Below are 15,997 nucleotides of genomic sequence, written 5' to 3' on the forward strand. Positions count from 1 at the left end.
GACATCTGTTTGCAGCTGAAAAGAAACGTCTGACACTAACTATGTAGATGTTTGTGACATCCTTTGAGGACCAATATGTAAGATGTCAACTGAAGTAATCATAAAATGACCTTAAAGGGGCTATATGTAACTTTCAAAAATACTGCGTTTGTAGCGATACCGCATGGCCGTTAGGTGAACTGCACCAGTAACATGTTGCTTGCTCTCCCTCGCGTGCTCGTCATACGTGCTCGTACGTACAAAAACGAGCATCATCATCGGCCGCGAAACACTGGATATTTACCAGCATAATGTTTACAGAGGAGGTAAGTGGTCATACACATGTGAAAGTCTGTGAAGGAGTCTGTGTGTCCGTATTCATTCTCCATCCTACAAATGTGTGATGAGTTTGTCCGCCTTTGAGAGCTCCTAGGACGGATAGAAGTGTGTGGAAGGCGGCCTCTTGCTATATCGGGAGTGTGTGATGAGTTTGTACTGTTGATCTCTGTAAGCGGAGCGGAGTGAGGAGGACGTTGAGAACGTGCATAAAATGTCACTTCCTTCTAAGTTACAAACCCTGTCAGTAATGGTCTGTATTTGTTTTAACAAACAACAAATACAGACAGAGAAGTAGGTGGTTTTAAGGAGGTATTAAGGAAACCTCCGGCCTTTTTAGGACGCCCCTCAGTTCGCCAGGCAAACAGCAAACCAACGGGTGTTGCAGCAATGGAAGTAGTCAAGCAAACTGGTTCAGATATAACTGATTCTAGCTGACCTAAAAAGAACGACCATAAACGCGGTAAAACTTGCATACATATTGGCTATGTGGTTAGAGTGCAGAAAGGTTTGAAGGCTGATGCAGAGCTGGCTGAACACTGAAGCTTCGGTGTCCGTGACATGGCAACTTGCATGTGCATGGGCTTTAGGGAGGAGGGGTCGGGGGACAGCTCCCTCCAGTGTTTTGAATTTTGACTGCAGCACCAGTCGGAGTTGCATGTTTTCTCCTTTAATTCAAAAGAGTGGGGAGATGGGGAGAGTAGCCACTGATGGAATTAGTCATTTGACACTCTTTGTCATTTTTACAGCCTTTTTTTGGAGTGGGGTAGGGGAGGTGGGGGGACTAGCGCTTTTGTGACTAAATCAACAATGTTCAACTAATGACTCACTCCAGAGTCGTTCCAATGCAAACAAAGAAATATAAATGGGCTCTGACAGTACAAAGGAAGCAGACAATGCGAAGGCACAAATCCATCAGATCTCGACAGATCAAGTCAAATCCTGACAACTCTTCTGAAAGGAACAAATCTGGGCATGTATGTGACAGTGTGACACTGCTGCAGGTGTTCCCTCTGAACTGGTAAATCTGTGAATCACTTACAGTACACATCCATAACATGAAAAACTGGTATAACATGCTGGTAGGAAAATGATAGCCACCACCGGGAAGAGTGTGATTACATGTAGACCAGTGGGCGCTAACATTATCTCTGATAGATGCTTTTTTACTGGCATCTGACCTCAGCCATTAAGCAATGTGATGCTGCAGAAAAAGCTCAATGGATTTTAAACACCAGCTCGTCTGCAGACTTGAATGAAGACTGCGGTCAGACATATTAGATGCACATGACAAAGCAACAAGTGCAAAAAACAAAAAGGCCAATTTTGCTGTGTACAGAGGTGATCGGGTACCATTAGCCTAAAAGGAATTCAGCTAAAATGAAGCTGTAGTCTTTTTCACAAAACATAATTAACTACTGAGAAAACGTGGTGGCCATTAGCTGAGAGTCTGTGCGGCTTAAGGGCAAAGACAAGATGTTGCACCTAAATGGGTTAAAGCACAGCAACAGGGATGACAAATGTGTGCCGGTGTGTGTGTGTGCGTGTGTGTGTGTGTGTGGGCTGAGGCGAGGTGGGATAAAAGGAGCAATTATGATACCCACTCATTTTGTGATGAGAGCTTCTTCCGAGCTCGAGAAATAAATATATTAAGTGTCTTTACAGAGGGTAGATGCCGGAGAAAGATTAGCTGAAATAAAAGACAGAAAGTGAGATGGAGATGATATGGGGCAACATATAAAAGGATAACAAAAGGGGTGAGGAGACAAGGGGTCCAAGGGGAGAAGTCTCTGTTCCTGACTGAACTGCAAATAGAAACCAATCAGCCTTAAAGACGCCAGGTTTCACATTTAACCGCACAGCTTCAAAGATGTTGATCCGTCAGAAGGCAAAAGAGAGCATGAGGTCTACCAAGAGTTTCGAATACACTTCTTTTAAGAAATACTTTTTTTTGAACCAGCCTTTTTCTTAGATGTTAAAGCTAATTATAAAAGTTACTGTATAACCCAAGGCTGAGATGTCAACATCTGACATTTTAGGGGGGATGGATTAATTATAATGGGGGTGATCAAGCACACTGTTCACTGCTTTAGACACAGAGAACTTTGCACCTTTAAGGTTCAACTGGTTCTTATCGGGAAACACTGATGTACAAATCTCTGGATTGGGTAAACAGATAATCATATTCCCTGAGTTAAAGACACAATAACACAACTAATGAACACATATGTGAAGTTACAACACGGTAAGGTATACAGTAAACTGAACTAATTTAGATTTATAAGCCCTTAATTGTTTTTTTTTTTACGATGAACCTATTTTTAGAAAGGCAATGAATCTGTAAAACATCTGTTCAATGAAGCCTATAAGACTACACACACACAACGAAACAGCTCTGTGTATGTATGGATTAACAAGTGCTATTAAATCGCACCTGTTAGAAGAGTAAGAGGTACTTAGCTTCTCCAAATCCATTACTGGATGATTTAGGGCCTCCCTATGAGACACACTGCGCGGGACCATGCATGACACTTCAAGCCAGGGAGAAAGGGGGGAACATAGTGCTGTTGGAAAAAATCATTAGCTTAAACCTCAAATTCAATTACCTCCCCCTGTACTGGATCTCCCCTGATGGTCCTCTGGAAGACTTTGTGGCTAATAAAATAACTCCCCCTCTTGTGTGACGGTGGATGAGAGGGCAGACATCAGGGGTCGACATCAGCCGAACCACACAAATCAGAAATACTCCGAGGGAAAACATTCAGGGAGCTAGCAGGGAGCGCTGAGAGTAAACAAATACAAATCATGCTGAAATGAAATAGGACATGATTTGTTGTGCAACAGGACTGAGTGACCACTCAGCAGGATAGAATTCACACAAAAACACGGTGCAAGTTCACACACATTTGTATCCACTTCCAATCGGATCTCGACATTTCAGGAGGATCTAGGAGATCCTTCACCCTGGTAAAATTATCAATACAAAAACATATACCAAATTAAAGGTAAAAGTACAATCAAAACCTAAGTAATATTATTCTTAACAAATATTACTTAAATTATAAAACGTATAACAACTGCTTAAAAAATGATGTTAACATTAAGGACATTAGATCATTTGGAATTCTGATGCAATAGTGTGCAAGCACCATTTTACTATCAAAGCAAGTTATGTTGAAGGTTTTTTTCAATAATCTAGTCTAGTTTTATGGTTTCCAACCAGGGGTCGGGCCCTCCAAGGAGTAAAGACAATTAATTTTAATTAATTGCACCACTCTTTTGCTATTTTTCTAAATTCCATTTTTTCCAATATTCCAATATTTTTTATAAATAGGATAATGACAGGAAATAGCTTGAGGAGAGAGAGAGGACATGAGCACATGTAACACATGTTGAGATTCATTTCATACTCCAACAGAAGACTATATCGTCATCATTCTGCACATGGAGCGGGATCTGACTACTGAGCAAAACGGGTGACCCTAAATTTGATATTTTTTTCTGACAAATTGATTCAATTTGGCACTTTGGTCTTTAAACTGTTAATTAAACTAATCGAAGTGAGAAATTGAAGGTTGATTTTTTTCTTTGATTTTGCTGCCTGTGTGCCAGGGGCCACAGACATTCCCTAACATTGTGCTGTAGTTTAAAAACTTAAAAGGTCACATTACAATAAGGCGATCAGATATACAATATGAATTGGGGTGAAAAGTCAAATACTTCCCTCTAACAGTGACATAAGAGATCTCATAAAATAGCAATACTCAAGTATCTTTCCTCGACTGGGCACCACCTGAATCTGCCTGGCAATGAAACAAGTAGCGGGCACATACAGAAGGCCTGTGTTTATAAAAGAGAAAAAAAAAGTCAGAGAAGGTGAGTTACAAAGGCAGTGTGTAGGCTGTGAGCACCTTTTTATACTCTCTGCTTCCAGGAGGCCTAGAGGGATCAGCTGAGCCCTGCAGAGGGAGCTCTGTAAGTACGCTATGGGCTGAGACGAGTGGATTAACAGGGACCTTATTGTGCCTGATGAGGGGGTTGATGAGAGGCAGGTGGTGCCGCAGTGGAGAGGATCCGTTAGTTTGAAGTATTTCAGTGTGTGTGTCTCTGTAGTTCTCACAAAGGAGGTGCAACTTCGTCACATTCTCATCTTATCAAAGCTTTTTTAAAGTGACGCAGAGCTCGCCAGTCGTCACAGGAAACAGAAGATTTTATGTCTTTAAGAAATTCCTTGAAGCCTGAAGGGAATGACAGGTTTAATGGATCAGGAAAGGATTGTTGATTTTATTTACATCATCTCTGGGGTTTTGCTGGATACTTTAGAATTACATACTTAGCATTAATGGCTTTGTTAAACGGACGCCTCTAACTTTTTCTCTAAGAGGAGCGGTTATTTGGGGATGGCTATACTTAGTTTTGAGAACACTCTGGGGATGGCAACTCTGGTCGGACAGTTGGTGGCCCACTTTGGTCAAAACTGAAATAAGTCCACATCTCCCTGATGATTATCCTTTTTATACTGACACATCCATGATCCCTAAAGGATGTGTTCCAGTAACTCTTGTGTTCTTTGTCTTATCTTTTAAGTAAAAGATCTTAACAATGACTGGATGGATTACCATTTTTAACAGATCGGATGACCTGCTGGAAATTTGGTGATCCTTTAACTATTGTCAGATTTTTTTTAATTTCAATTCGGCAAATCATCTGAAAATCATGCAAACTAAATACAAAACTGAGATGCTGGTAAATATGGTAATAAATATACCTGATAATGTATACAGACATGTTAGCATTGTCATTCTGAGCATGATAACATGCTAACTTTAGCATTTAGCTCAACACTGTCACTTTAAGCTGACAGCCAAAGTACAGTTTCACTAGCATGGCTATAAAAAATGTTATTCCCCCTGAGGGAGGCGAAGTAAAAAATGTCTGTTGACTCCTAATTCAGTTCAGGATTATTTTTGATGACTGAAAACTTGAAATGACTGTTATTTTATTACAGCCATATTGTCAGTATCAAATTGCTGCGTTAAACTTTTCAATGCAATCCACTTTGTGTTTTCTTATGCCGATGAGGAACATTCTCTTTTTGGCGTTAATGAAAATGTAAGGAGTCTCAATATCCTCTCATAAACTGTGTTTAACCAAACACAAGTAAGTCTAAGTAATATTATAAACTGGCAATCTGTTATTTCTAATATTCTCAAACCTTGAATCGATAGTTGGATTTGAGGAGCGAGTGAAAACCGGAGAGGGACTTGGAGAGATGAAAGAAAAAGCAAAGGCCACAGCTGGATTTGGTATCAGGATGATTTGGGATTCCCTCCAACGGCTTATTTATACAACCTTGTCCTTTCATTTCTCTCTGACCTGGAAATCGATTGAGGTCAGTCATCTTTAAAAATGTTCCAAATGGTAAAATGTCTTTTGGAGTTGGCAAACAGCACGATCCCCTCCAGAAGAGCTAGAAGGAAAGAGCAAAGGGCATCTCATTCCACTTTATTTGTCCTACTTTAAATACTGTTCTCCTTTTTTTTTTTGCATAACTAAATACATTAATCTAAGAGGTGAACACAATTCTAATTCCTAAGATTAAGTAATAATAATCAGTTTTGAAACACGGGTGAAAAACATGTATTTGCTTGCAGGCTCATAAAAACAATAATGTACAAAACTACATGTGTTTATAGTTATAAACTCTCATCCCAAGACAGGTCCGAGGGAGCCTAGAGTAACCTCCCTCCCTTATTTAATTTGAATTTATTTACCCCCATATTTACAAGCCAATGCAACCAAAAGAAATAAGGCTATTGGAAATTAAATGCTATAATTTAAAACCTTCCTTAAAGAAAAATACATTCAAGGTTTTTAAAGAACTGACAGTTTATATTTATGTTGAAAGAAAATGTTTATTAAAAGGCTGCTTAAGCAAACATGATGCGGATGAGAAGAACCTCCTGTTGCTTTCATATTGTCAGACTCTGCATGCTTGATTAATCAGATTAAAGACATCAGCTGGTCGATGGGCAAGAAATGTTATTTAGCAGTTGGAAACTGCAGCTGATCCCATTGGACTGTAAAAGCCAACAGAAGATGGTGTTGTAAAATGTGCTTGGAATTCAATTATAAATTCAGTGTTTTATTTATTTTTCCTGGTTATTCACACAGTTCCTAGTTTTGCCGTTTGTCATAAATTGTGTTGTTATAACATATCTTATTGCCACATCACATATTCTAGGTTAAAATATATTCATAACAGATGAAAGAATTCGATGTTGTATTTAATTATACATATAATATATGAAGACAAGGCTGTGAAGCAGCTTTAAAATGTGTGAAGAACACCGCTTTAAACTGACCCTGTTTGGAAGGATGTCCTATTTGGCAGGTACATGTTGTGCTAGTTCCTCCATCCTTTCATATCACCCCAGTTATCTGGATAAATATAGGGTGAAGATCTTTCAGATAGGAAAATATAGAATAAGTTGTATGTACTTTAGCACTTCCTCCAGAAAAACTCTGTACACAGTAATAACAAAATATCCTTGTAATATGACAGAGTTATAATTCAATGTTGTATTTTTCCTTTTTAATAGTTTGTTCTATATGCTATATTTTATTATTGGTATTGAATGTGAATCTGTGACTTTTATGTGTGTATGTGAATGGGTGATGTGCTGAGAGTGTGAGAGTGTGTGTGTGCGTACAGATTTTGTCAAGTAGGAAAATGCTATTTCAGAAGCCCAGTAATGATGCCATTAGTATGGGGATGGAGTGAGTCCTAAACCTCAGGGCACAGCAGCACCACAGATGATTCTCCCTGAGTTAACATTCCTCGTATCCATCAGTCAGCGAGGCCAAACCAGTGCCACAATCGACACCAATAACACCAGCAGCAGCTGCATTCACATTATGCTGTCACTGGAAATAATCCATATACCTGCACCTTGATGGCAGCCTCTGCCTGTCCCTGTTTCTCTTTTAACTCCTCTCTGGGTTTAACTTTTAATTTAAGGGAAACAGTGCTCTGACTAAGCACAAACTGCATATTGTTCTGTTAGTGATCCCTATCGTAAGACAGTCAGCACTTTCTAGGGTACACACACAGTTTGGCTGGAAACTGCTGAGACGCACAAGTGCCACAGTGCTAAAGAAACATACTGTGGTGAATCAGGTTTAAACCCTTTATGAATCTCTTTGTCTCTGAGCCTCCTCCCTTATTTATCCTCTTTACATCCTTTTTCTTTTCATTTTTGGGTGCCATTTTGAACCAGAGGCCTCACATCTGTTTGAAGGGACAGGTTGACAAGAGAGCAGAGGAGCAGATGGCAGGTAGAGCAGGTCCAGATGGAAGTTGTTGGCCAGATCAGGGAGGTTAGTTAGGGCAGCTGTGGCTCAGTTGGTAGACTCGGTTGTCTCTCAACCATGAGGTCGGGTGTTCGATCCCAAGCTCCTGCAGCCACATCTCCAATGTGTGCTTGGGCTAGACACTTTACCCCAAGTTGCTCCTGCTGCCTCGTCGGCGACGTATGAATGGGATTAGTTACTTCTGATGGTCACATTACAGAGCATCCTCTGCCATCAGTGTGTGAATGGGTGTAAATGGGTAGGTGTGACCTGCGGTGTATAGTGCTTTGAGTAGTCAGAAGACTAGAAAAGAGCTTTACAAGCTCCAGTCCATTTACCATTTAGTGCAGAACTACCTAAGAGACACTAAGAGCAGGGGAGTCTTCAAAGAACCAAAGAGAGTAAGGACGTTTATGTTGGTGAAGCATGAACCACGACATGGCTTTGGGAACAATAACAGGAACATGCTATGATGGCGTCACAGCGGTCTAAGTCCCAAAGTAAGCTTTAATGAGCAGGCTAATGATTGGTTTATTCTCCCCAATTAAGGGGCTTTAATATGGCACTTGGGAGGAGATTAGTCATCAGACAGCAGCCAGCCCTGAGAATCATCTAGGATCCACTTTAAGAGAAGCATGATTGTGTGCAGCCCTGTTGGAGGCTAAATATTCACTGTTCACTCCACATGGAAATCAAATCAATTGTCTGCACCTCAAAAATTTCACGCAGCAAAGTTCACCAGAATATCTGTCGGTCTATTTTGGAGTTATGACTCTCTCTTAGTCTATGGATTCCCGAAGCCATCTGCATTAATTACTTATGCAAGCGTTTCCATAATCATTACACGATCCTTCACCAGAGTTCACTTAAAAGACAGCTCCAACTTATTAGAAAGATCAATCTCGGTTGCTGCTGAGGGAAGAGAGTAGAGTCAATAAAGGAAGACATGCTCAATAGTCATTAATGTGCTTGAAAAAGAAAAGGAGGAAATCTCCCTGGATGAGTTCAACTAAATTTTACAAGACTTTTTCATGACCACAAAAACACTGGACTTTATTTGCTCCCAAATATCACACGAGCAAAATCATGAGGCGAATTAGCCTAGATGTGCTATTTTGAGTCTATTTTGAGCTTTTCTGGACAGAAATATACATTTAAAAAATAGGTTACTTGCACCCTAAAAAATTATAATCCTTTTTTTGTATAATTGTTGTGTGTTGTTGTGTAGACTCAGAAGCCACATACTCTGTTCTCACAAACCGGTTTTCTATTTCTATCACATGTTCACTGTCTCATCTGGTTTCTTGGTTACCTGGGTGACAAGTCCCGCCCCATCTAGTATATCATTTGCTGCGTGAAGCGGCTACTACAGCAACTTTCTAAACAATGCTGATCTTCTCAGTAGTATCGCCCAGAGTAGCTAAACAATCCCTAAACCCAACACTCCAAATGCTCTGGAAAAGACGCTGAGTGCTGCGATGTATCTCAATGTACCCACACACCGCCACTCTCTCTTAAATGGGAACAGCTCTGCAAAAAGTTAAATGGAACTTAGAAGCATGCAAGATGGCCGCAGCATACATTAGCTAGCAAACGCTAGCGGGCTAACAATCAGTGATCGCGTCACCGGCTCTATGCTGCAAACATATTCACTGCACTGAAACAAAAACCAGCTGTTAAGTGGATCCAAACACTGCAGTCCACTTTCTGAGAATGTTGTTTGGAAGTCTTTCCTTGAAAACATTTTCATTCATCACTGTAGTCCATAAGCCTAACGGCGTGCTAGCTAATATATGTGCTCAGTAAGGTGAAATCATTACATTTAATTCAAGGCCCAATTTCACAGACATGTCAACATCACCCAGGTTATCTACTGTCATTAGGTTAACTTTCTCGATTGATTTGCTGTCTAAGGGAGAAGATTGCAGATGAATGACACATATTTTGTGTATTAAAAACCTGAAAGATTTAGGGATTTTGAGTAAACATTTGGGGATTCAGTCCGAGTAGCCGCCCCTGCTCCGCCGTGTTCTTAATTCACGTTCATTAAACTCTGTTGCAGTGTCTTTTGGCAGACACTTCTCATTCTTGTTAAAACAGCAGTTTGGGAAACTGGCAGTGTGCAAAGTGCCCAACATCTCGTGCTGCATTCACTGGCACTCGGAAAACACTGTTGCATTCATGGACACTTCAACCTCGGAGTTTCTATGTAAAACCATCTACCTATCAAACTTTAGGGGGCCGCTGGTATTGAAGGGTTGCCATGGCCTCCCGCTGCTCCGCCCTTGAAGGCGCCACTGCCGTCAAGTCCTTCTTTCTCATCTCTTGACACGGGGAAACCGAAAATGCTTCCACAGGTCAGATTCAAAGCAACTGGAGCATCCACAGTTTCAAAATCGTGTCTCTGTTCTCCCTATGGATGTATTATAGAAGGGTTCTCCCTCACGCCTGAGCCAGTGTCCGCTATTTTCGCTGTACTGAGGCAGCCAGTGGGGGCAGACAGGGCTATGGTCTCTGTGGTTCCCTCTTCCCTCCTCTCTTCTCCACTGCGACTGAAACAAAACTACACCTTTTGCCCGAAAGACCTTTTGTTTCGTAACATCACAGGTTCACAACTGTATCAAGACCTTTGTTTCTCGCAATATATTGAAATTCACAGTTGCATTCCTAGTTTTACTGATATACCCTTATTTTCCAGACTTCTCAGATTCACATTGTCTGGTAGGGTTTTAACATGCATTCCAGAGGATAGTTATATTCTGACTGTGATTGTTATAATAGTCTAAAGTTCAGCACTAGTTTAAGGTTGTCTGTCTTCTTAAAAAACAACGACCCTGCTGAAGAAACAAAAGATGGTCTCTTCCATTTACCTTCATAAAAAAAAAAGAGCCAAATATTTTCCTGGAACAGCTTGCCACTGTAGATTTAAATGAACCTTACAGTACCCTTACAGGAGTAATAGCGCTTTACTTCAGGACTATTTTAAGCTGCAAATTTGATGCTCTAGTGAACATTTACAGCAGCAGGCTGGTGTATGTGGGATTGACTGGAGTAAAGACCTACACTCTCCATGTTCACGGTAATGCAGGAACACATCAATGGTGTGCAATGATGTGGCTCACTGATGTGGTGTTTGGTAATAATGGAGGTCTGGTACAGAGGAATAACCTGCAAGAGGCTTCAGCTGAACAGGAAATACATACTAGCAAATCCATTTCTTTGTTAGTTTGGCCTAGTCAAGGGATTTACATAAAGTAGGGCACTGAAATAAAAAAATAAATTTTTTCTGGAGATTAATTTACATACTGAAGCCTAACACAGACAGTTTGAAGCTTTTTACCACTGTGTAGTTGTTGTCATTGTAAATCAGGTTGATGCTAACCAACATTCTTTGCAGGACCTGCTGCTGTTTTTTCCTTCGATCTCAGACAAATTTGTTTTGCCTGTGATTCACATTACAAAAATATTTTGGTGCTCCTACTTTGTGGCTCTTGTTGGTTTATAGTGGTGAGTCAAACATGTTTTATGGAGAAATCAGCTTCTTAACCGGAAATCTGTTTTTTTTTTGTTTGTTAGCAGGAAGGCAGATGTTTCTTCCCTCGTAGAGCATACTTAATGTAAATTGGAGTATAATGTTAATGTATTGTAGTTTTATTATTTATTATATGTAAAAACATTTTTGTCGTAAGGAACGTGTTGTGCAGCCTCTCCTCTTGGAATAGAATAAAACGATATATAATGTAAAAATAAGTTTTTGATCATTGTGACGTCAAGTTTGGATTAGTTAAGCTAATTTGTTCACTAATTAATGCCAGTACATGTTAAGAACTTGCCAACCAGTTTGAGGAATTCATCTTGGATGAGTGGTGTTAAGGTTCCATTCATGTAGTTTGCTTTAATCTTTGATCGTTCAATAATTATTCTATTTATCAATATTTTGGACTTGTAGATTTGATCTCCATTCTAATATCTTTAACACTAACAAGCAAGATTTTATATTGCTGGCATCGAAACACAATAATTTAGCAAGATTTTGGTTATTTAAAATATGCATTTAATCTTTCCAGAGCAAAGTGTTTTATTCTCCTTTTATAAACTTACCCTCATGGTTTAGATTTGGGTTTGTTGAACTATGATGTAATATGACACATATACTATTAAAGATCCTGAATAGTGTTTTTCTTTATAATCAGAGACCTCCTCCATTTACAGCCTTGATCAAATGAAAGAGTGAATATAAACAACAGCCAAACAAAAGGAAATAAAAGTAATGTAAAGGTGTGCGTGCGCTATGGTGACCAGCTGCCACAGTGCCCTGCTACCTGGGACAAAGTACCTTAAAAGTAGCCTGATGAGCCCCTCAGGGTCTCAGCCCACGGCGTCATACTCCGCTGAGCTTCACTCCTATAATGTTTTGTGAGAAAGATTCTTGTTCCATGTTGAGATTTTTCTCTTAGATGACAGTGTGTGCTCTTTGTTCTGGCTGAGTCCTGTGACTGGTCTGCAGTGTGCTGTGTGAGTCTCAGGCTGCGTCACCGCTGACTGTAATGGCTGAACACTGCAGGGTAGAAAAATAAAACCTTGCAAGCTCCAACATTTTAAAGCTTTTCAACACAAAATAACCCAACTAGGAAAAATCATTAGCCAAGATATTCTTTTGTACTGTAAGATGAGAACAAATATTGTTTATAAAATGAATGGATTCACTAGATCCTGTTGTTTATTCCCGTTTATAGACTTGTTACACAATATGAATAACTTTGCTTTTATTACTGTTATTTTTTTTTGACTCCGTGATTAATAAAGTGTTTGTAAAAGGGCGACAAAAACAACCCACGATCCAAGAACAACACATAAGACTGTGCTGGTCCTCGTCATCGTCATCTCCCCTGCGAATACAAAATCCCATTTTAATTTAATCAGGCACAGCAGGACAAGCTCATGGGGTCCTTGCTTGGAATTGAGTGCCGTGCAACCCAGGTTTTCATTTCCTGCTCAGAAGCATCTATTAAAGGCAGTGTTTTTAACCTACTGTACACAGTATCACCATGGCAACCGGAGATTTTTCCTTAAATATGCCATAAAATGGATAAAACAACAACAACAACCTGAAAAACGCCACTTGGGTACTAAAATACACAGCTACGCAGAAAGGTTATGCATTCATCAATCCATTTAAATCAATCCATCACTTTCATTCTGCTTCATCCACATTATGTAAGAGAAAGGTCATGGCATATCTATTATTAAATGAGTCGGTCATGGTATGTTACATTATTTATCACCTTAGTGTAGTCTCTAAATACACACAGTAAGTCTGACCTGGGTGTCATTAATGTTTAAGCAAAAAATAGGCCTGAAATCTCTCAGGAACAATCCACTAATTAATTAGCGGGATAGAAATGTACGTTTTTTTTATCTGCACAAAGAAGGAATAAAACTAACCTTAAATGCAGCTACCCGGTAATGAAGAGTATCCCTGTGTTTTTGTACCACAGCTTAAAAAAAGTGAACATGAATTACAATGTAACTCTAAATAGCGAACACGTCCTTTGAGAGGAGTGAACAAAACAGCCTTTGTGAAGTTGATACGATTGTGTAACATCTGACTGAGCCACCTGAACTGTCAGCATATCAGGGCCGTAAAAGCAGCACAGAAGCAGAAATGTACTGTGAAAGCACCGCATGGGGCAGAGCAGCGAGAGCTCTGAGACACCCGCCCACCCTTCCTGAATCAGCCGTTTCTGTGGCGACCAGCGCTAAGGGTGGGGGGTGGGGGTGGGGGGGCTAGGGAGGAAGGGAGGGAGGTGCTGGATGAAAGTGAAGAGACAAACATTTGAAGCCCGTTGGGGGAAACATGAAGGGATGGATGGAAGGAGGGATAGATGTGGGGAAAGATATATTGAGCGACGGGTGATAAAGGGATGTGGCAGGGTCAATGGGGAGCTGCGGCTGATTCCTCTACATCACACTCTGTGACAGATTGACAGTCCGAGGCAAACAAACAGCAGCATCCACTGTGAGGGAGACAAACGCTGAAGGGGATTTTTTCCTTCTCAATGGCAGCCGGGATCACGGTCATGGCTCAGGGGTTTAAAGCATCTAGACAGTGACAATGTCGCTCTGTGAAATCTCATTCAGCCATATGGTCCTACACAAAGCCTCGTATTTCTCTGTCCTCTCTGTACGCAAATGGTACACGCTTAAAGTAAGTCGGGGTAGATTTAGAGTCACTTCATAGAACATTTTTTTTTTTTGCTCAAAAGAAGCAGAGATTCAACAAGTGGTGCATTGAATTAAATGATTCTAACATCCTGCTGATGATTCCCTGCAGTAAACACTCATGGGCTGCCATTACAAACATATTACATGTGTACAGTACGCGACGTGTGGTGTGTGAACATGGAGGAGCAGATGCTGCATTCTGAAATGTCTGGTTTGGATGACAATAAGTAAAAAAAAAAAAAAAACATCTGTGTGAAAAACATCTTCATATGTGACAAATCAAAACTTGAGCATGATTTTCACGATTTCTTCCTTCAAATGAACATATGGGCAAATGAAACATTTATCATGAAATACTCCTACTCATAATGAAAAGACTTTACACCTTATCAATAAAAACACTGGAAAAAGAGCCACGCATTGTCTTGTTCATAGGATAAACCCTGGTTGCGATGTCAACTCTATTTTTGAACTCCATCCAGTATTTTGGGAACCTTCTGATGCAACAGATTATATTTGAAACTGCAAATTTTGTACCAGTCTCACTCAGCAGCGATTGCATCCTGTCAGTGCCACAAAAACTATGGGGATCGATGCAGTAGTTCTCTTGCGCAGTTGAGACAAAAGGCTCACACTAAGCTCAAGAAAAGCAGTGTAAATCTGAAATGTAAACACCCGCAGATTGCCCTGACAAATTCCTCTCCCCACACACACACACACACACACACACACACACACACCAACACACTATCAAACAAAATCTGCATTCCATCAAACACACTGTAGTCCGCCTAAACTGCAGCATCTGATAGGGCTTCATCGTGTTTTTTTTTCTCTCTCTCTCTCTCTGTTTCTCAACAAGACTGAGATAACAGAAGCAGAGCATTACCACTCCACCCACTTTCTCCCTCACTGACACATAGAACTACACATGTGGGGGATGAAATCAGTTGGATTAACTCCTTACAGAAGTGTAGTTTTCCCCAAGTCCCAGTCGTCTTTTTCACCTGCCAGTCAGGAAGTAAACAAGCCTTCACACAAACTAATACGTGAGGAAACACACAATAAAAAAAAAACACCTTGCATCTGTCACACCCACGTCGACGCACAACTAATGATGGATATGTTAACTTTCTGAAAATCCTTCCTTCTTCTTGTAATCACACTTAATAATCAAATGAAAGCGACAGGTTGAATTAAGGTAATATGAATACTTCATGCTGTAGAGACTCACCTGCTTGTGTGGCTGGTGTCAGAGTCCTGGTGATGAAAGGATGCTCAGACAGCAGCGGAGGTGCGTAGTGTTGTAGACCTTGTCACTCACTCACACTGGACACATACCAGAGGAACCGACTGGCTCTTCTCTTCACCACACGGCTCACAGCGTTCTTCTCTTCTTCCCCTTCAAGTGTCAGAGACGAACAACAGCACTGCCTCCGCCGCCGCCTCTCTCTCTCCCCTCTCTCCTCCTTCCACACGTACTGTAGCAGCAACAGAGGGAAGGCTGGGGGCTGCAGATCAACACACTCTCTATTTCTCTCTCTCTCTCTCTCTCTCTCTCTCTCTTTTTCCTCTCCCTCCTCCAGGCTGTGTCTCCTTAAGTCTGGCTACCATAGGCAACCATAGCTGGAAAAAACAGTGGGGAAAGTGCAATTTACATTAACTTAGCTCCCTTTGTAAGTATTTTATTCTGTGTGAGTGTGTTAGTGTGCGTGTGTGACCAAACAGCCTACAAAGCTGTGGGAGCAGAGTCTTACTAACGCCTTTCTGCTCCCCCTTTTCACCACCACCTACCCACCTGCCCACATCTCCCTCCCACCAACCCACCCTCTTCTTGCCAAGCCTCACACCAGCTTGTTCAAATGAGTCATGAGCAGTCAGCCAATCATACGGCAGCACACATCCTGCGATTAGAATAACAGAAGTATTTATGCACGGCCGTTTGGAGTAGAGGGGAAACAAAAATGGAGAATTGCCTGAGAGGACTTGACACACTTTGCTCAGGATGGGGATGTGATGTTTGAAGAGAAGGAAAAAAAAGGATTTATTTAAGAAAAAAAAAAATAATTCCAGATTTCTATCCTTATCATTTCACAAGACTTCC

At 40.7% G+C, this 15,997-nt stretch overlaps 1 protein-coding gene across 1 annotated transcript in view; it reads right to left on the reverse strand.

Moving 5' to 3' along the window:
• The window catches only part of LOC132989398 (prickle-like protein 2), a 38,309-nt gene extending 22,665 nt beyond the window's left edge, over positions 1-15,644 (reverse strand). The window contains exon 1 of the mRNA XM_061057008.1: positions 15,128-15,644. The gene's annotated coding sequence lies outside the window, so the exon portion shown is untranslated. The remainder of the gene's footprint in view (positions 1-15,127) is intronic.
• Positions 15,645-15,997: the final 353 nt, after the last annotated feature.

Source organism: Labrus mixtus, chromosome 15, assembly GCF_963584025.1.
Source record: "Labrus mixtus chromosome 15, fLabMix1.1, whole genome shotgun sequence".
In the NCBI taxonomy this organism is placed as follows: Eukaryota; Metazoa; Chordata; class Actinopteri; order Labriformes; family Labridae; genus Labrus; species Labrus mixtus.